The 21,506-nt window shown below is 38.4% G+C and overlaps 1 long non-coding RNA gene across 1 annotated transcript; it reads right to left on the bottom strand.

Moving 5' to 3' along the window:
- Positions 1–149: 149 nt before the first annotated feature.
- On the bottom strand, positions 150–21,098 carry LOC147918284 (uncharacterized). Its single transcript, XR_015553337.1, has 3 exons — positions 20,751–21,098; positions 11,058–11,159; positions 150–290 (listed from the first exon to the last, which is right to left on the bottom strand). It is a non-coding gene; the product is annotated as an uncharacterized LOC147918284 (long non-coding RNA).
- Positions 21,099–21,506: the final 408 nt, after the last annotated feature.

Raw genomic sequence — 21,506 nt, forward strand, 5'->3', positions numbered from 1 at the left:
ATCCTGGATCCTCCCAAAACGTGAGTGCATAGGAGGCTTGTGAGGAACTGCTACAAGGCCATTTCTCACTCTCTTCCCTATCTGCCAAGGAGGCTGAAATAAGGCAGCTTCTCACCTCCTCCTCATATCTGATGAGATATGAGGCTCTCTCTCTCACCTCCTCGGGGTCCAACTGCAGGCTATAAAGTGGCTTAGCAGCAGCATAGCATGGATCCTCAGCAACAGGAGAGACCATCATTCATATTGCAATCATCTGAACCCTTTGATTTGGTGTTGCCCTATGCAAGAGACTGAAAAAACAAAATTGTCAGGGCCAGCCTGGTGGCATAGTGGTTAAGCTTGCGTGCTCCATTTGGGCAGGCTGGGGTTCGCCGGTTCAGATCCCAGGTGCGGACATACACCCCACACGTCAAGCCATGCTGTGGCGGCATTCCACATAGAAAATAGAGGAAGGTTGGCAGAGATGTTCGCTCAGGGCCAATCATCCTCACCAAAAGAAAAAAAAAAAGGAAATTGTCATTATTATAGGGACATGGAAACTGAAAAAATGAGAGATTATGCTGTTATATTCAGAAGGAAATGATAAAATTAGATTTCAATAATGATTTTCCCAAGGGTCCTGCTGGTACATAATTATATGTCTTTGTTTCTTTAACAGATCAATATTCTTAATAGATACCAACATCTCTGTTTTCATGTTAGATTGTGCTACTTTATCACCATTGCCACTCTAGTTGCAGAAGAGTTGGTAAAATTTCCCGTTTTATAAATACAATTTTTTCGAGCAAACGTATATCTTATCTATCTCTAGGAAGAATTAATAAACCTGACTTAAGATTTATTAAAATTTAATGGAGAAAGTTCTTATTCCAATTATCCAATAGAAACAATATTAATATATCAAATATTAATGTAAATGTGAAGAGGAATGCAAGGTTTCCTAGGGATTTCTTTTTTACGCTTTAAATGTACTGTTTCTAAGAAAAAAAAATGTTGTGCTAAAGTGGTAAAAAAAAAGTTTAAAAAAACTTTATAAGTTTAATTAATGGTTAATTGGTTACATGGCTACTTGGAAACATGTCAAGAGGAAAAATTATTTTTAAACAACCTAAAAGTTTTAATATGTGGTACACAGTTATATAGGGAAAAGTTGTGTGTAATGACCAGGATGATTCCTTGGATAAATTAGATTTTATGCTTTTGGATTAGAAATAGCTATCTTTTCCCTGATTTTACCAGTATAAAATTATTTAGTATATTTTATTGCATTTATTTTCTAATAAAAAGGCTAATTAATTTGAGTTTTCTAAATTTCCTTTACTGATTTTAATGGAAAATAAGCTAATTCATACAAGATTATAAAATATTTAAATTATCAAATTTAAAAAATGTAAGTTATCAAATTAAATTATAATAGATAACTCTAAGACGGATTCTTACAATGCTATAAATCATACAGACATAATATGTCAGCATAAATTGTAACATCCAAATCTTTAGTTAGTTTTAAGCCCTTAAACTAATATTAAATTGAGTTAATTATTGAATTATCTTTGGATACCTGGAAAATTTCTAAGTAAGTGTTAAAAGCCAGACAACAGGCCCAAAATGGAGTCACTTATACTAAACCCCATGTCGCCACACTGAGACTTAACTTAATTACACCAGTTTGCTTAGTACAACTTCCTTGTTCCTGCTCCCTTCTGCCTTTAGAATGTTTTCATTTTGTACAGCTCCTCAGAGCTCCTTTCTATCTAGTAGAGTGGGTGCTGCCCGACTCATGAATAGCCGAATAAAGTCAATAAGATCTTTAAAACTTACTCAGCTGAATTTTGTTTTTTAACATAAGATAAAGATAGAAAACACTGGTCACTAATCATTTTAATTTACCCTTCTCTCTTATTTTTACCAAAATTATAGAATGCCCATCAATTAGCAGATTAAAGGATGAAAATGCCTTTAAATGATAATGCACATGCATATTTTTCCAACTTAAAATTTGATAAGATGATAATTAGTACTCATGGACAAATATAACTAGACTGTTCTTACTTCTCTGCCTTTTAATTTTCTCTGTCAGGAGGATACAAAATTGGTTGCTACAGTTGAGATCGCAAAAGCCCCTCTTGGAAGCCAGATCTTAAACAGGCCTTTTCCTTTCTTAACAGATATTACAGCGATCCCTACTCTGGGCATTTCTAACTATGCCAAACCTCTTTCAATATTCATAAAAGTCAAGGTTATTTTTATAGGGTACAAACTCCAATTTAAAACCCTAAACTCATCTCATTCTAATTTGTCTGATACCCAACTCTGATGACAATATGATGTTATTTGGTGTTAAGAATAATTAAGGTAATTTCTAAATATTTTATTTAAAATATTATGTTGCTAACAAACCATTCTATTCAGATAACTCTGACCCAAACATGCCACATTACCAGAGGTTTAAGAATTAACATCTAGGCTTAATGGTAGATATTACACCTTTAAAGTAGTTTATGAATTTCCCATGCTATGAAAATAAAGGTATTTTCTAATTTCTTTGTGAAGTCCAATAAAATTATTGGAGATAATCCAACATCCAAAGAAGATTTCACTATTAAGTTTAAAACCAATAAAGAAAATGCATTATCTTACTATTATTACTGGTTTGCATCAAACAGAGACTAAACCTTTATAGGCAATAAAAAGACAGTTATTTAATCTAGTTTCTGGAAGAAAAAAAAAACGTATTCAATTATTGATAGAATCTTGCCTTATTCGTAATTTTCATAAACCAATAAAACACTGAAGCTGTAGGGCAAGGACTGAAACCCCTACCTAAAGAACCCTTTGAACATTTACAAATGAATTTCATTTTATTGTTTCAAGCTTTGATATATATTTTAATAATTATTTATAAATAAATATTCTGGTTGATCTGAAGCAGTCTCTTGCCAAAAGACTAACATGCTGATACAAAAACATGGATTTTGTTTTCCTGCCTGGAAGCATCGTCAATAATTAATAATGATAAAAGCTTACTTTACAGGTAAAATTTTTTTTTAATGTATGCAAAGTACATTAAACTGAAAAGTCCACACCATCCCCGAAGCTCTAAGAAGAAAAAGGCAAGCTAATGATACTTTAAAACCAATACTGCCCTGCTTCTAGAGAAGCTTGGCCCAGAGTTTTACCTCTAGCCCAAATGATAATGGGATCTATACCTCAAAATCTCCATAAATTCTCACTATATTAAATTGTTATTAAAATGCCCTTAAGACTTGGTTGAGTTCTCTACTGACACAGTCCACCGTGATACATCCTGATCTCAACAAGTATTATTTGTGTACTTAGTTATATACACGGCAGGTGCCAGCCACACCTCCAAAAGGGACACCAATAATACACCTCTACAGACTAACTTATCTAGAAATACTGCAACATGGATGAACCCTGAGGGGATTATGCTAAGTGAAAGAAGCCAGTTATAAAAGGACAAATATCGGGGCTGGCCTGGTGGCATAGTGGTTAAGTTCCACCACTCCACTTTGCCAGCCTGGGGTTCACAGGTTCAGATCCTGGGCGCAGACCTGTGCCCCACTCATCAAGCCATGCTGTGGCAGCATCCCATATACAAAATAGAGGAAGATTGGCACAAATGTTAGCTCAGGGACAATCTTCCTCACCAAATAGAGGAAGATTGGCACAAATGTTAGCTCAGGGCCAATCTTCCTCACCAAAAAAAAAAAAAAAAAACAAATACTGTATGATTCCACTTATAGTAGGTTCCTAGAGTAGTCAAATTCACCAAAACAGAAAGTAGACTGGTGGTTGCCAGGGGCTGGGGGTAGTGGAGGAGTGTGGAGTTAGTGTTTAATGGATATGGAGTTTCAGTTGGAAGAGATGAAAAAGGTTTGGAGATGACTAGTGGTGATAGTTGCACAACAATGTGAGTGTACTTAATGCCACTGAACTGTACACTCAAAAATGGTTACAATGATAAATTTCACGTTATTTATACTATACCGCGAGAAGAAAAAGGAGAAAGGGAGAGAAGAACTTATGATTCTACAACCCGGCCATACAAACTGGCTGGAGACCTACCTCTGAGGCCCACGAAAAGGCCCCAGAAACAGACCACTACCAAAGCAGACAGCTTCCTGTGAATTCTGTAATTCAAGATTTTGCAAATTAAGATGACATAGGTGTAGAGAGTGTACTGCCAAGGCCTTCAAATCAAGATGCATCATCAGGATATAGGATTCACACTTGAGCTTAGGTTTCTTAGTCATCTCACCTCCCTTCCCTTACTTCTTTCCTTGCATATGAATCCTTTTTAGCATGGGCACCACTATCAATTTCCAATGTTGAATCTGCTGTCCAACCTTTTCAAGCATTTAAAACAAAACCTGATAGGCACCGCGCCCGGCCCCCGCGGATCTGTCTTTTGCTTCAACAGTGTTTGGATGCAACAGACCCAGGGACGCCCCTTTCTTCCAGCCTCTGAGCACCCTCCAATCTCTTTTCCAGTTGCAACCTCCGGGACCATCTTCTCTGCCATCCTCTACCTCTGGGATGAGCCAACACCATTTTCCAAGCTTAGCTCCTTATTTCCCATCAACCATGAGCTTCCAGATTTGTCAGAATTAGTCCACTGAGGGGGAGGCTGCCGTCAACCGCCTGCTCAACTGCATCAGCAGGCCTCCTACACCTACCTCTCTGGGTTTCTATGCAGACCCCGACGATGTGGCTCTGGAGGGCGTGGGCCACTTCTGCCGCGAGTTGGCCGAGCAGAAGCACGTCTCTTGAAGATGCAAAACCAGCGAGGCCAGGCCGGCCCGGTGGCCTAGCGGTTAAGTGCGCGAGCTCCGCTACTGGTGGCCCGGTTGGGATCCAGGCGCGCACCTACCACCGCTTCTCTGGCCATGCTGAGGCCGCGTCCCACATACAGCAGCCAGAAGGATGTGGAGCTATGACATACGACTATCTACTGGGGATTTGGGAAAAAAAAAGGAGGAGGATTGGCAATAGATGTTAGCTCAGAGCCGGTCTTCCTCAGCAAAAAAAGGAGGAGGATTAGCATGGATGTTAGCTCAGGGCTGATCTCCCTCACAAAAAAAAACAAAAAACAAAAAAAACCAGCGAGGCCGCAGCACTCTCGTCCAGGACGTGCAGAAGCGGTCCCAACATGAGTGGGGTAAAACCCTGGACGCCACGGAAGCCACCATGGTCCTGGAGAAGAACCTGAATCAGGCCCTTCTGCATGCCCTCAGTTCGGCCCGCGTAGACCCCCATCTCGTGACTTCCTGCAGAGCCACTTCCTAGATGCGGAGGTGAAACTCATCAAGAAGATAGGCGACCACCTGCCTAACCTCTGCAGGCTGGCCGGCCCCTGGGGGACTGGGTGAGTATCTCCTCGAAAGACGCCCCCTCAAGCACAACCAGGAGCCTCTGGAGTCCAGCAGACTTTGAGGGGCACCACTGGCCCCCCCTGGCCTCAGGGCTTCTGCCTGAGCCTCTTCCTGCAGCCAATACGCAGCTGTTTAACCATCCTGGAGCCCTGGCCCAAGCCGTGGACCAAATGGAAACAATCAAGCATTTTGCAGCAAATAAGTAAATATACTAAAAATAAAAAAAATAAGGAAAACCTGATATCAAAAAGGATCTAAGACACTGCAGTTCACTGATTTCTACAATGATTCTACTCTGGCGAGAAGTTTCAAAACTACAATGTGTGATCCATAATTTATCTCTGATGAGGAACCAAATAGTTAAAATACTCCATTAAAACAAGCACACAAAACGCAGCTTATATAAATTTAGTGAAGCTACTTTCTTGCTAGGCCTTAGTTTTCCAATTTTCTCTTAATATTTGTGGTTGTCCTCATCCCTTTGTGCCCTCCTCCACTGCCTGATAGCCAGGGGCTAAAAATGTTGCTATGCAGCCATTCCTTTATCCCCAGCTGACATCCAACTGAGAAGACTGTGTCAAGAAAAGACTAACCCCTTATACTAAACGTGCTCCATTTGGAGCTCGTTTGACCAAAAGGGGGCGAGTTGAGAAATTCCTGAGGGAAGTGGTGCAGCCTTAGCCTAACTAAAAGATGGTGCCAACAGAAGGACCCAGGCAGATGTTACACAGAGACAGCTGTTGTGTATACTCGACGACTACACTCCCATATTCTTCTGGAGAATCCATAAACCGACGAAGTTCTTGGATACCTGTCATCAGCCTTCTTAAGGACAGAATGTTCAGACTGATCCCTGTACCAGCTGCCAACTAGCTATCCAGTGGGGAAATGGAAGTATGTTGTAATAAGGCTTTTATATTGAACAGGAAGTTGTTGACAATAGTCTAAGTTAAACACGCATCAGGGAAACTTTAGAGCAATCATTTAAAAAAAAAATGTGGAGCTAATAAGTCAATAGTGGAGATCAACGTAATCATAAAAATATTCAGTAAATCCAAAAGAAGGTAGGGAAAAAAGAGAAAGAGTTCAAAGGACAGATGGAACAAATAAAAATCTTATACCAAGATGGTAGATGCAAACTTGGTCAAATCCATAATTACATCTAGTGTAATTTGAGAATTCAAAATACATAAAAGGCAAAGATTGTCAGACTAGATAAAAATGTAAGACCCAACCATATGCTGTCTACAAGAAACTCACTTTAAATATAAATTAGAAAACAAAATAATGAGATTGCTTTATACTTGTTAAATTAGAAAAATTGGGGGAGATTGGCCTTAACGAAGTGCTTATGGAAGTGTGTTCTGTCAGCACAGTCACGCTGGAGAGCAGTCTGGCATTTGGTCCGTGCATGCCCTGTGGTCTGGCTATTCCACAAATCTAAGCAGTTATTCCAAAGAAACTCCCACCCGTGTCCATAAGGTTGCATGCACAAGGGTGCTCACAGCAGTGTTGTTTGTTGTAGCTGGGTGTGGAAGCAGTCTGGTGCAGACGGCAGAGGAGAGAATAACTAAAATCTGGTAAATGCACACCGTGGAGTACTATGCAGCCAGAAGAAGTAACAGGCTAAGTGTAAACATAGCAACATGATGCTTTAAAACATAGTGCTAAGAGAGAAAACAAAACAGAGAAGAAACAGGATGAGATCTATAATCATATAATTTACATAATTAGAGACGCATTCTAAACAACATTACCCATTTTGGAGCAATACAAATGAAAGAATATGCATTTAAAATATTAGAATGGTTACTTGTATATGTAGGGGAGTGAGAAGATGAAAAGGAATAAATGACAATACATAAATGCGTAGGTACATGTATAAAAACAAAAGAGGAGCCTCGGACGAGCTAACAACATGAATGTGCCATGAAGTGAGGCATATGATTAACTTGACGCCCATCCATGAAGTCTAACTAAGAAAAACATGTAAAATAAAATGTCATATAGTTGAATCTGTCAGTATTTTCCTTTAGACATTCTGACTTTTTTACCCTATCCTAAAATTATATAAATCACTTCTATTTTTCTAATCATTTGTAGTTGTTTTGTTTTCTGTATTTACATTTAGATCTTCAATTCATCTGAAAACACTTTTGCACGTGCTATGCAATATAGCCATAATGTTATACATTTTTTAATAGAAATCTAGTTGTTCCAATGCCATTTATTCAAAAAGGCCACCTTTTCTCACTGATTTTATTTTATTTTTTTTAATTTTATTTATTTATTTATTTTTTCCCCCAAAGCCCCAGTAGATAGTTGTATGTCATAGTTGCACATCCTTCCAGTTGCTGTATGTGGGATGCGGCCTCAGCATGGCCGGAGAAGCGGTATGTCGGTGTGTGCCCGGGACCTGAACCCGGGCCACCAGCAGCAGAGCGCGAGCGCCTAACCGCCAAGCCACCAGGCCGGCCCTTTTCTCACTGATTTTAAATGCTCCATTTATCATATGCTTAACTCCTATAGTAGATGAGTCTGTTTCTGGGGTCTTCTTGATTCCTCTGATCTATTTGTTTATTCCTCTACCAAAACTACTAATTGGTGTTGCTTTATAATATATTTTACTATCTGTTAGGTCCTCCCTCGCTATTACTCTTTTCAACAATTTCTTGGTAATTATCACATTTTTTTTTTTTTCTTCAGATGAAAATAGAAACTTTTCAGTATCCCCCTAAATGCTCCATTGGGATTCTGTTTGGAATTGCACAAAATTTATGTAATATTTTGAGAAATGTTGACAGCTTTATTATATTAAATCTTCCCACCCAGAAACATAGTATGTCTCTGTGTTCAGTTCTTGTTTTATGTCCGGTAGTAAAATCATGTAGATTTCTTCAGATAAGTGTTCCACCTTTCCTGTTTGATTTATTCTTGGGTAATTTATAGATTTGTGCTACCGTCAATTTTTTTTTTTTTAATTTTCATTTCTCACTGGGATGCTATTATAAAGAAAAGCTATTGATTTTTGACTGTTTACACTTTATCTAGAGATCGTTCTAAATTGTCTTTTATATATAATAGTATATTTTTATTTCAATATCTTGAATTTCTACTTTCAGAAGGTGATAGGCGATTGGTAATTGTTTTCCTTTCAAAGTGAGCAGGGAAAAGAAGGAATTTAGATTCAAACTATCTCTATTTTATTTTATACACACACACACACACACACACACACACACACTGGTGAGTAGAACGTTTACAACATTGTTTAAAAATTGGAAAATTTTAAAGCATTTAGTTCACCAACATATAAGGTAAAGGTTGTGTCCAGAAGTAAACATAAACAAATATAAACATAATAAAATGAGGTATTTAAGAAAAAGAAATTTTTTTTATATATAAAATTAAGTGGCTGGGTCGGCCCAGGTGCACAAGCGGTTAAGTGCGTGCACTCTACTGCGGTGGCCCGGGGTTCACCGGTTCGGATCCCGGCCATGCACGGACGCATCACTTGGCAAGCCATGCTGTGGTGGCGTACCATATAAAGTGGAGGAAGATGGGCATCGATGTTAGCCCATGGCCAGTCTTCCTCAGCAAAAAAAGGAGGATTGGCAGATGTTAGCTCAGGGCCGACCTTCCTCACAAAAAAATAAAAAATAAAATAAAATAAAATTAAGTGGCTACATATAAAATTCAGCGACTTCTACAGGCCAGGCACAACACTGAAGCTTGAAGTTTAATGTAGAAAACCATTAATAATATTAAATTATTTTAAATAAGATAAATGCACATAAATTTATACCAATAGGCAACATCATATCAACTATAGGCAATCCTCCCTTTGCATGTGAGACTTTCAAAAAAGACCATGCAAGCTGAAACCGTGCAAAGCAATCTTAATAATCAATGGGAAAAATTACAATCATCTGTGACATTTAAAATTTTTGTCAAAATGTTGAAAATTCTCTTACTCTTGATCATGAATGTACAATGAAATTGAAAAAAAACAGAACTAACATTTATTTACTACAACATAAGTTATAATTTTAGAAACTATGAGAACTGAAGTATTTTATGTCTTTGTAAAAAACTTATCAAGAGTAGTTTGAACAGTTTTTGCCTCTTTCTCACTTAAATTATGGTACAGACAAACATCTTTTCCATACTTTGGAGAACTGTCATCTTCCTTTCTAAGTTTGGATCAGATGCCACCATTTTATCCTCTGTCCTTTCAATGTCATGAGATCTCTCTGAGAGTTCCTTTAATGTCAAGATTCATGTTGATGTCACGTCCTCTGGGATACCTTCATCCTTTTCCTCCCAACCACCTTCCTCGTTTATGTCGATAAATTCGCCTTCACTAAGTACCTCTGGCTGCGTATCCACTAAGGCTCTCAAATGATGACAGTATCAACATTCCCACACCCAGTGATCTCTTTTATAACTCCATTTATGCTTGATTCAAATTTCACTTCTAGCATTATCACTTTTTGTTTTATTGTTGTTTTTTTCCTCCATTCATCATTTTTCCCAATTCTCTATTTTAATTATCCACTTTTGTAAAATGTGTGGCTTTATCACTGGAAGGCAAGGAAACAATGCAACTACATCCTTTGCTGTCTGTGTGTGATGGGAAAACAGATGCACAGTGACCAATCACTGACTGACTGATGATGACTGATCACTGAGTCTTATGGGCATCTGTTATCTATGTAGTAATTTGTGGACTCAAGAACTAGCAGCAAAGTTTGTACTTTATACAATTAATGACAGTTAATATTCTCTGACCACTGAAACTCGGACCATGTAGTTGGGAGACTGGTGTTGCCTAACTAAACCATGGTAACTTAAATTCGTACATTTTAGAACCATGTAGAGCAACAATTACCTGTGTATCTATATCCACTCATGTTTTCTCTGTCTAAATACATTCCCAGAGGTGTTAAGCCAAGTCAGAAAAGCTCAAACGCATGGAGCTCAGTAAATCTCTATTTGACAATCTTATTGCAGGGCTGACCCCGTTGCTTAGCGGTTAAGTGTGCGCGCTCCGCTGCTGGCGGCCCAGGTTCGGATCCCGGGCACGCACCGACACACTGCTTCTCTGGCCATGCTGAGGCCGCGTCCCACATACAGCAACTAGAAGGCTGTGCAACTATGACATACAACTATCTACTGGGGCTTTGGGGGGGGAAAATCTTATTGCAGTTTCTTTGAAGAAATTGACAAGCTGATTCTAAAATTCATATGGAAACACAAGGGGCTCAGAATAGCCAAAACAATCTTGAAAATGAAGAACAAAGTTGGAGGACTCACAATTTCTGATTTCAAAACTTACTACAAAGCTACAGTAATCAAGAGAGTGTGGTACTGGCACCAAGATAGACATACAGATCAATGTGCTAGAATTGAAAGTCCAGAAAGAAACCCATACATCTATGGCCTATTGGATTTCTACAAGATGTCAGGCCAATTCAATGGGGGAAAACGTCTTTTCAACAAACAGTGCTGAGACAAGTGAATATCCACATGCAAAAGAATGAAGTTGAACCCCTACCTCTCATCATATGCAAAAATTAACTCAAAATGGATCAAAGGCCTAAATGTAAGAGCTAAATCTATTAAACATGTAGAAGAAAACACAGGTGTAATTTTTATTACCTTGTTTTAGGAAACTGGGTTGGATTGTGGGGGCTGACTAGATAAGTCTAAAATCCACAGGGCAGGCCATCAGGAAAGGCAATGGTCTCTTAGATATGAAACCTAAAGTAAAAGCAATAAAAGAAAAGATTAATAAGTTGGACATCATCAAAATTAAAAACTTTTGTGCTTCAAAGGACACCATCAAGGAGGTGAAAAGATAACCCAGAGAATGAGAGAAAAATTTAGCAAATCATATATCTGATAAGGGACTTGTATCTAGAATAAATAAAGAACTATTACAACTCAATAATAAAAAGACAAATAATCCATTTTTTAAATGGGTAAATGATCTAAATAGACATTTCTCCAAAGAAAATATACAAATAGACAATAAGTACGTAAAAAGGTGCTAAACATCATTAGTCACCAGGGAAATGCAAATCAAAACCACTATGAGATACAACTTTATACTCACACAGATGGCTATAATCCAAAAAATAGAAAATAACAAGTGTTGGCAAGGATGTGGAGAAAATATCATACACCGCTAGTGAGCATAAAAATGGTGTAACTATTTTGGAAACAATTCATCAGTTCCTCAAAATGTTAAACATAGACTTACCAAATGACACAGCAGTTCTATTCCTAGGTATATACACAAGAGAAATGAAAACATATGTCCACACAAAAACTCATACATGAATGCTTATAGCAACCATTATAATAACCAAAAAGTGGGAAAAAAATCTGCGCAAGTCAGAATTCCACCAGAGAAAAAGAACCAGTATGCATGTATACACACTTATGAAGAGATTTATTGAAAGGAATTGGCTTACTCAATTGCACGCCTGGCTTGGGTTGTACAAAAGCCATAGGAGAGACCATAAGAAGGGACGGACCAGAAGCTCTCAGGCAGGAGCTGATGCTGCAGGCAACAGGCAGAATTTCTTCTTCCTCAGGGAAACCTTACACAACCCAGATGTCCATCAATGGATGAATGGATAAACAAAATGTGGTACATCCATACAATGGGATATTATTCAGCCATAAAAAAGAATGAAGAACCGATTAACGCTACCACACGAACAGACCTTGCAAACATTAAGCTAAGAAGCCAGTCACAAAAGACCATATATTAAATGATTCCATTTATAGAAAATGTCCAGAATAAGCAAATTCATAAAGTCAGAAAGTAGACTGGTGGTTGCCTAGGGTTGGGAGATTCAGGGAAATGGGGAATGACTGCTAATCGAGTTTCTTTTGGGGGTGATTAAAACTACTGGTACTTCTATCTGGGCCAGAAAGGAGGCCAAATTCCCTGAAATTTCCTCAACTGATTTGTCTACTGAGACTGGGTTAGTTCTCTTCAAAAAGATGTTTGACTAGGGCCCTGATATTATCGAGTCTAGTGATTTTCAGACTTGTTTTTAGCAGCAGAACTCATTTTGCAAATAAATTGTATTCGGGACCCCAATATATAAGAGAAAGAAAAGCTATTTTCAATCGACATAATGCAGTTTACAAATTCAAATTTATAATATTTACTTATTATAAAGTCAACTAATTACATTAATGAGGCTGTTTTGATGAATCTTAAAATTAAAAAGGATACTACATGTTATAGCAAACTCTAGATCAAAATTTGTTTTAATTCCATAGTATTAAAAATCCTGGGACCAGCCCCATGGCCTAGTGGTTAAGTTTGAAGCGCTCCGCTTCGGTGGCCTGGGTTCGTGGGTTCAGATCCCAGGTGTGGACCTACAGTACTCGTCATGCTGTGGCAGCAACCCACATATAAAGTAGAGCAAGATTGGCACAGATGACAGCTCAGGGCTAATCTTCCTCAAGTGAAAAAAAAGAGGAAGGCAGGCCCAGTGGCATAGTGTTAAGTTTGCATGCTCTGCTTCAGCATCCCAGGGTTCGTAGGTTCAGATCCCAGGTGAGAACCTATGCACTGGTCATCAAGCCATGCTGTGGCAGCATCCCATATACAAAATAGAGGAAGATGGGCACAGATGTTAGCTCAGGGCTAATCTTCCTTACCAAAAAAAAAATTAAAAAATAAAAAAGAGGAGGATCAGCAACAGGTATTAGCTTAGGGCTAATCTTCCTCACCAAAAAAAAAAAAAAAAGAGGAGGATTGGCAACAGATATTAGCTCAGGGCTAATCTTCCTCAGGAAAATAAAAATAAAAATCCTGACACAATACAAGAATAGTTGAAAGACCAATGGGTTTTTTTTTTCTTATGTTTAACCATCTTATTAGTTTATTACATTGATAATTCTTTCCTCAATACTGGTAAAAATGACAGCAAAATACATATACAATTCTGAATGCTCAAATCATTAATATGAAATCAGTAATCACTTAATAGCTTTCGAAACTAGAAAGAAGGGCAACATGAAATGTTTATTCAAAGTTGAATCACTGGCAATATCTAAACCTAGTTGGTGTCTTTATCATAAATATAAAAATCAAACATGAAGTCCCCAAAACTTACAGTAAGAGCTGACATTTTTATGTGATATTATCATTATATAGTATGCTGTATATTTACTTATTATTGCATAACAATAACTACCCAATGACTGTGAACATTCTCAAGGAATCCCAAGATAAATGCCCAGAATCTCTATCTTCCATTGTAGAACAGTATAAAAATTATTATAGATTTGTAATATATATAAATAAGTAATTTACATATATGTGAAAAATTTGGACACAATTCAACATTAAAATAAAGTCATACAGCTGTTATTTGCCATATAGCACTTTTAGAAGGAGATAAAGGTGTTAAGGATTCTCGATTCCTGAGAATTGGTACAATCTAATGTTCTGCAATCATTGTACCCAACATTTTGAGTTTGTTGCTATTGCAATATTGTATGACCTAGTAGATTTGGGTAGCAAATTTATCCCGAAAAGAGGACAAAAATTAACCTTTGAGAATGAATATCATATAGCAGAGTTTCCAGGAGAGAAAAAAGAATTATTTTAAAAAGGGAGAAGGGAGTGTGTCTGTTTCCTTTCCCCAGCTGAACCTGTGCCTTAAGTGATTAGGCTGTAGTCCCCCAAATCTTCTAGCAATTGGTAAAACAGTGCAAACACTGCTTCACATCCAAGGCCAATACTGTTGCTCTGAAGAACTATGGCCTTAGCTCCATAACCAATCTAGGACAACACAGACCTGCTTTTTCAGACTGAGAACACCAGGTGGCATATGGTGGCTGAATCAGAGCCTTGGTAGTCATGGCAACCAGCTACCATTCCAGCTCTGCAGCTGCCATCTTTTATCCAAAGCAGTGTTTTGTGCACACTGGGGGTTTTGCTTTGAAATGGTTGTACTGTGTGCTTTTCATTCTTCATAGAGTCAGGGTTTCTGCTTCTGGGAAGGAAATTCTGGTGCCAGAGGTAGATAAATACCTCAGGTCAGTTGCATTAATTTTATTTTCTGTGCACTATTTATTGTGTCTGCATAAAGCAGTCTATGCACTGATATTTGAGAAGGCCACGGCTTCCACAGCAGGCTTTCCCTAGGGAGGCTAGACTCCATTGAAGGGAAATGCATGATGGAGCAAGCAAGTGAGTCCTCTCTGGACCAAGGTTAAGAACAAACGTAAATGCCCAGTTCAGAGCTTGAATCGGTTGTAGGTGCAATGACCCTGAGAGCTGCCTGTACCTAAAAGATGTCTGCTATAACTATCACTGATCTGTAGACAGAGATGTCTGTTCACCAACCTACTGCAAGGAGGTATTTGACATAATTACAAAATTTGTTTTGTGTCTGCCATGCAATAATAAATCAAACATTTATAAATTGGAAAGTATCCCTTTTCTTTTCTATCAGTCAAAAGCGATGAGATTTTCTAAGTTAATTGTCAGGCATTGCCTCTGGTGATTGGCAGTATATCACAAGCCAGGCTGCCAAAAGCCATTCTCTTTGCCATTGGGAAGAGGGCTGAAGTGAGTACTGTTATCCAAATGTCTTCTCTAAATTCCAAAAAGGTTCTGTACTGAACAGGGACTCACTTATAAGCACATCTATGGTAGCAGGATGTTGTTTATGGCTATCTGTTAGACAGAGGGGTCATATCTTAAATGTGCATTCTTTGGATGAAAGATCCTTCTCATAGAATTAAAATTCTGTTAAAAATGCATTATTTTATGTCACCTGAAAAATGAAGAATTTACACTGCACATAATCTAATAATAATTATGAAGGCTAGATGAGAGGAAACTTTACTTAGAAAATGACTGAAAAAAATACGATGAATATTAACAGTTGTGAGACTTTGAACAGATTTTTTTCTTCTTTCCTCTTTATGTGTTTTCTACTTTTTAATCAGGAGAATGTATTACTATGTCATAAATATATAAAAAATTAAAATAGTATATTTTAGACTGCCTTTTAATTTCATCAAAGCGATCTCATTCCTTTTCACTAAATACGTTACAAATGTAAAACTTTTAACATTTTATTTGAAAAAATCATTTGAAATCATGAACTCCCCAAAATACTTTTAATTCAGTTTAATTGTTAAATAAATTTTAATATGTTTGCTCTAACAGAAAACAGACTTTTTCAAAATCTGTAAACAAGAAACTACTCAAAATAATTTGTGTCTGGTATTCTCTGTGAAGTAAAAGTATTATTTAAGGCTATCTGAAGAAGTGACTTATTATATTTAATTACATATCAGACTCAGTTTCCTGTTATTTTATGAAGATATCTATTGACAAGAAGGATGATATATATATTTATTGAGAAACCTGGCTTGTAATTTGAACAAGTTAGTTATGGAGTTTTCACACATTTACTGGTTTTATTCTATTGCATATTTTTTCTAATGTTCTGCTTAAAAAGAAGAAAAAGAAAAAAGGTTTTGGTGAAACTGAACCAAGAGAGGTAGACAGTACTGGATCAAGAGACACAGGTGCACTAGTCAGGCTAGTAATTTGGCACCACTTCATAAATATTGTCCAATGTTTATTTAAAGGAGACTGTGTCACTGATGGGGGAAGGATAGAGGAGGGTGGCTGATGAAATTGATGGGCTTACTCTCCTCTAGAGCAGTGCTGTTGTAGTAACTGCAACTCATATACCACACTCAGTACAGTAGAATTCTGGGGGGCTATTAACAATTATGTTCTAGAAGTGTACTTAATAATATGGAAATATATTCAAATTGTGTCATTAAGTGAGGAAAAATTATGATGTTGAATAGATGACAGATAGACACACCCTCCTAGTGATTAAGAACCATCATCTCTGTCATCATTTAATTAGTGCAATTGCAAGTAATTATTTTCTGATTTCTTTACACAATGCAAATATTTTCTGCCAGATTGTTGCTTTTTAACAACACCTTTTATGACATCTTTTGTCATACATCGATGTTTTGCTTTTATCTAATAAAGTCTCTCAGTCTTTTCTTTTTTTGATTCTGGGTTTTATGTCACACTTCAGAAGGCTTTCCTGCCCCCAAGATTATTAAAATATTATCAGTTTCTTCTATGATTTTTTTAAGTGTTTATGTCTATTTCTTTAATACAGATAGAATGTATTTTTGTATATGCTGAGAGGTAGAGTTAATTTTGCAATAATGAAAAAGTGTAACTGCAGGCCCTCCAGGACCAGTTCAACTGACCCCATCTTATCAACAGAGTGATTAAGAATTGCCTTTCAGAAAATTTGTGAAGTCACATAGCCAGAGCACGTGCAGAAGAAGAAATCTTGACCTGAAATGACCGCAGAACTAAAGATTCTCCTCCCCACAGAACCAAAGGACGGAGGCATGACCAGAACGTAAAAGTCAGACTCTTATCAGAAGTGACAGGTCTGTCATTCAGGAGATCCAGTATTAAAATTCCTTCCCACCTTACCATAAATGTTTAAAACCTCATCATGAATATTTAGAACCTCATCACAAGTATTTAGAAACTTATCATAAATGTTTAGAACCTTACTATAAATGCTTGAAGCCCACTGATCAAAACCTGTCCTGCCAGCATTTCCACATACCAGCCTGTTCTCCCTAACCTCTTAAATTTTGCCCCAAATCCTGAATCAGGGAGACAGATCTGAGTGCACATGCCCCCTGTTTCCCTGCAGATTGATCTTGCAGAATAAAGCTGATTTCTCTCCCAAAAGTTGATGCCATAATTAATTGCCTTGTTTAAGCAGGTAGGAGAACCGCATTTTTATGTGGTAACAAAAGCTATTATTATTACTGAAGGGGTTCAGAACATACTACCCCAAATTATGCCACTTTGGCTTGTGGATTATTTTGAGCCAGGCAATCAAGACCCAGCAGAATCAGGAAAAGCCCTTAACTCCCCTTTAACTGCCTAAAAGAAAGTATAAATTTCCCCATTTGTGGGAACAATCTACATTAATAAAGGATATTTCCATTAGAAAGAGTATCTGTACCAGGAATAGAGCTACTAAGAGAGAGAACTGTTTTCACCTGAGTCTTATCTGCATAAAAGGGCAACTTTTATTTACCACACATTTCCTCCTCTCATTGTCTCGTGAGTTGCCTCCTCCCCACATAATGCCCCAAACCCCTGTCCCTTTCCTTAGCTCAGGTTGGTATATAAATCTCAATCCTCTGGCCACCTTTGAAGTCTCATATCTTTGTGGGTCCCCTGAGTGTATGTACATAATTAAATTGGGGTTTTTTTCCTCCTGTTAATCTGTTTTATGTCAGTTTAATTCTTATACCAGCCACAGAAGCTAGAAGGGTAGAAGGAAAACTTTCTCCTCGCCCACACTATCATTATTATATTATTATTTTATTAGACCTTCTCTGGATTTTGTTTTTTCTCTCCTAGTTCTGCCAGATTCCCTGCATCTAATACATATATTTAAATTCTATTTGGTGCTATGAAGGAGTAATCTGAGAAAGAAGAAATTATTTTTAGAACAAATGAAAATATTACAGATATTCATTGGCTACTTACATGCATTTGTGGCCAAAGACCATGAACGATATAAGAAAGGAGCTGCAGGGCTGTTTCAAATGTATCTAAGCCAATTCGGTCATGCATAGTTTTTAGTTGCCTTTTGATAGATACCCATGGCTTTCAAAAGCAAGAGGCAGGTGACAACTACAGAGACCTCACTTCCAGATGGTATGTTATAGTTGAAGCAAGACTCAGGTCTCATTCTGCCATATGTATAAATATTTAGCAATCAAGCCCCCAAACAATCACACCACCTGTTTAGTGAGCTTGATGAAGTCTCAACACTCTGGCCTTTTAGGTGCTCCAGCAGCATCCTACAGGCATTAGAGGCAGGGAGAACAGTGTCCAGCTGGGGGGCAGGAGTGAGCTAACTCTCAAGTCAGAGTTGGGTGACAAAATGCTCCCATGACAGCCCTAGATGTCACCCAGAGCAGTCCCTAAAAACATTTTATATCTCTAAATGCTTTGTTTTTAAGTTGTGCTTGCTTATAGGAACCAAGGCAGAGCATTGCCAGATGGCCAAACTGTAGAACGGTCTAAACCAGAAAGGTCCAAGATGGCATGGGGTGCCATGAGCAAGAGGTGCGGTGCACAAGAGGTGCTGAGTGCAAAGGAAAACGTGTGCAAAAGGTGCTGCGTGCAAGAAGGGAAGATCTTCGCACGCCCCAAATGCTCTCACCCCCAGTGATGACGTGGAGACCCCTCCCCCTTCACATCCTGTAAGAACCCTGCTCACCTTCCCTTCCAGAGAAGGTGTTTTAAAGCACAAGCCCTGCCTCCTCCCTTCATTGATCAATGAATAGCGTTTGTGCTCTGCTATTCCGACCCTGGTCTCTTTCTGTTGGCGGGAGCCGCTCCGGGCAAAAGGACCCACTTGCGGGTTACTGGTCCCTTAGGGCTTGGTAACACAGACACAGTTGAGCATCCCAAGCCTGGAGAGATAATCCAAAGTGTATAAACTGTTAGGCTGGCTAGATGTTTTTACCTCATTTATGCAAAGGCAAGAGTACCCCTAAAACCTTTTAGCCCATCCACATAAATTGAAACTCACTTCACCAATGAGAAATCATTTCTAACCTCATACGCTAATTAACAAAGCCCCTGGAATTGATATAAAAGAAGGACGGCTGGGGCCACAACCTAGCCCCTCTGGAATGTGGATTCTGAGCTGAGAATTTCAGATGTTAACCTACCACCCCTGGCGTGTGTTTTCTCAGTTAGGGATCTTCAAGCGTCAACTAACCATTCCTAAGAAGAGAATAAAACTAACTAGGACACATCACACTACACTATCTATACTGAAGCATTTTTAAATTAATGTAAAAATAATCTGATCACTGACGCTTTCATTTTTCTCATGGCGATTTCCTGGGAATATTGCCCTTAAGAAGGACATCTGGTTAAGACCTGGGTATCACTACGGGAGCCCACATCTTCTTTAGTCTTATGAGTAACACCCTCCTCTCAATGTGGTCCGTGATTCTCAAGAGGAGGTGGGATATTGGGGAAGGATCCCCCTCCAAGTTTGGCCTATCAGAATCTCCTAAAGGAAAGAACACTCTATCCTGTCAGTCTTCCAGGGAGGGAAAATTACTATTCAGTTTCCCAAACCCAGCATGCTTAGGTTGCATTCCCATTGCATTCCCCTCTGGATTCTATATTTTACCATCCTCTCCACCTTAATCAGTAACAAAGGCCTTTGCAATACTACCATCGCCTAGTCCCCAGCCCAAGTTAGAAACTCTTTTAGTTCCCTTGCCTCTGGGCAGGTCTGTCTATTGCATCCCACAAAAGAAGAAAGAAAAAGTCAGAAAAGGATGTCCAGCCCTAAGCTTTCTTTTGCATCTGTATGCTCGCTGGCCTCGGAATCCCCCAAGCAGTGAAAGGTAAACAAGCCTCTGGTCTATTCTCCCTTTGTTCTCCGAGCTGGGAGGAGATTTTCTTCTCAGATTAGACTGGGAGAGGTCTTTTTTCTTTGCTTAGATGATTTGAACTGATAATTTGCATCTACAAGGGGAACTAAGAAATAGTGGCTGCCTTCTACTCCCACAGAAGACACTATGGAGATGCTCCTTACGATAATCTCACCTCCACTGACAGAGAGAGACCTCCAAAGTGAATGGAAACCCAAAATCAAAATTTTCAATGCCAAGTTTATCCTAGTATTGTCTCTGGATAACTCTCCCTATGGTCAAACGGGTTTTAAGTCACCAGCCTTAAAACTAGTACCCCCTCCACCGGAAAAAAAGAAATCCAGATAATTTCAACAAAAATATACAAGTAAAGACATAGGATAAAAAACAAATTAACCTGGTATTGCAAACAAAAATAACCCAGTATTACAAACAATAGAAGAGCAAGATAGCAAAGGTTCACATGAAAATCTCACAGGGCCTCACCTCCAATAGAGATCCTTCAGAAAGCATGAGATTTTTTAATATAATTTATGCAGTTTATCCTCAGTGAGGTAAAAGAAAGCATTGCTTTTCATTAAACCAGAATAGACTTTTATAAGAGAACTAATCTAAGACATAGCAACTGAAATAAAATAGATAAAATAAAGAGATGGTAAAGATGGAAGGAAAGCAGTCATTACCAAAGAAATCAGAACAAATGGAGCTGAAGCAAAATCAAAGTTATAACACACAAAAAAATTGCTATCAAAAGAAAACAGATAATGGATAGTGAGAGAGCACCATGTTGTGGGGGAGGGGTTGTGACGAGAGAGCAACGCTCATACATACCTTGGGAATAGTTTTAAATTCCAAACACAAAGGCAGCAGGGACTCAGCCCGCAGCTTTCTATTGAAGAATTTATGAGGTTCCTTAGCCCCTTCATCTAGCACCTAATCACAGAGCCACCTTTACCTGAAAACTCTCCTGCCTCCCTCACACACAACCATCAAACACATTATAAAAGGAGAGCTTTAGGCTTCAGGAAACACCAGCTAATGACAGAGTTCTGTGGAAATCAGAAAGTATTAGCTTGGATTCCATCAGACTGACAGTAACGATAGACATGTAAGTTACATTTATATTTAATAAGAAGCTTGATGAGATGCAAAATGCTCGGCTGGCCATTATTTTTCTTAGCACAAATGAGAAACAGTCGGCTAAAGAATATTTACCTTCTGGTGATAACCGTTAAAAATAAATAAATAAAAAAAACAGTGACAAAGATTTTCTCCTTGACCAAACTTTAGCCAGGCCCCTCTGAGCCCTCTGTTCAACTACGCCTGATCTTGGACTCCTGTGTCTGTCTTTGCATTGTCCAATTTTAGCAAGAATTCTGTGAAGTCAGTTTAGCCAGAATCTCTCACCCCAGATAGCTAATCACCCTCTGTATCTAATCAAATTCCTCATCCCTCACCATCCCCCAGGTAATATCTTATCACCCTAACCTGCCTTCAGCAAGAATCCTGTTAGGTCAGTTTAGCGAACAATGACCCTGCCTCTTAGTAATTTTCCATCCACTGAGCCCCTCACCCCGAACCTGCTTC

The sequence above is a fragment of the Ceratotherium simum genome, chromosome 1 (genome assembly GCF_057802395.1).
Source record: "Ceratotherium simum simum isolate JZ-2026a chromosome 1, ASM5780239v1, whole genome shotgun sequence".
NCBI lineage: Eukaryota > Metazoa > Chordata > Mammalia > Perissodactyla > Rhinocerotidae > Ceratotherium > Ceratotherium simum.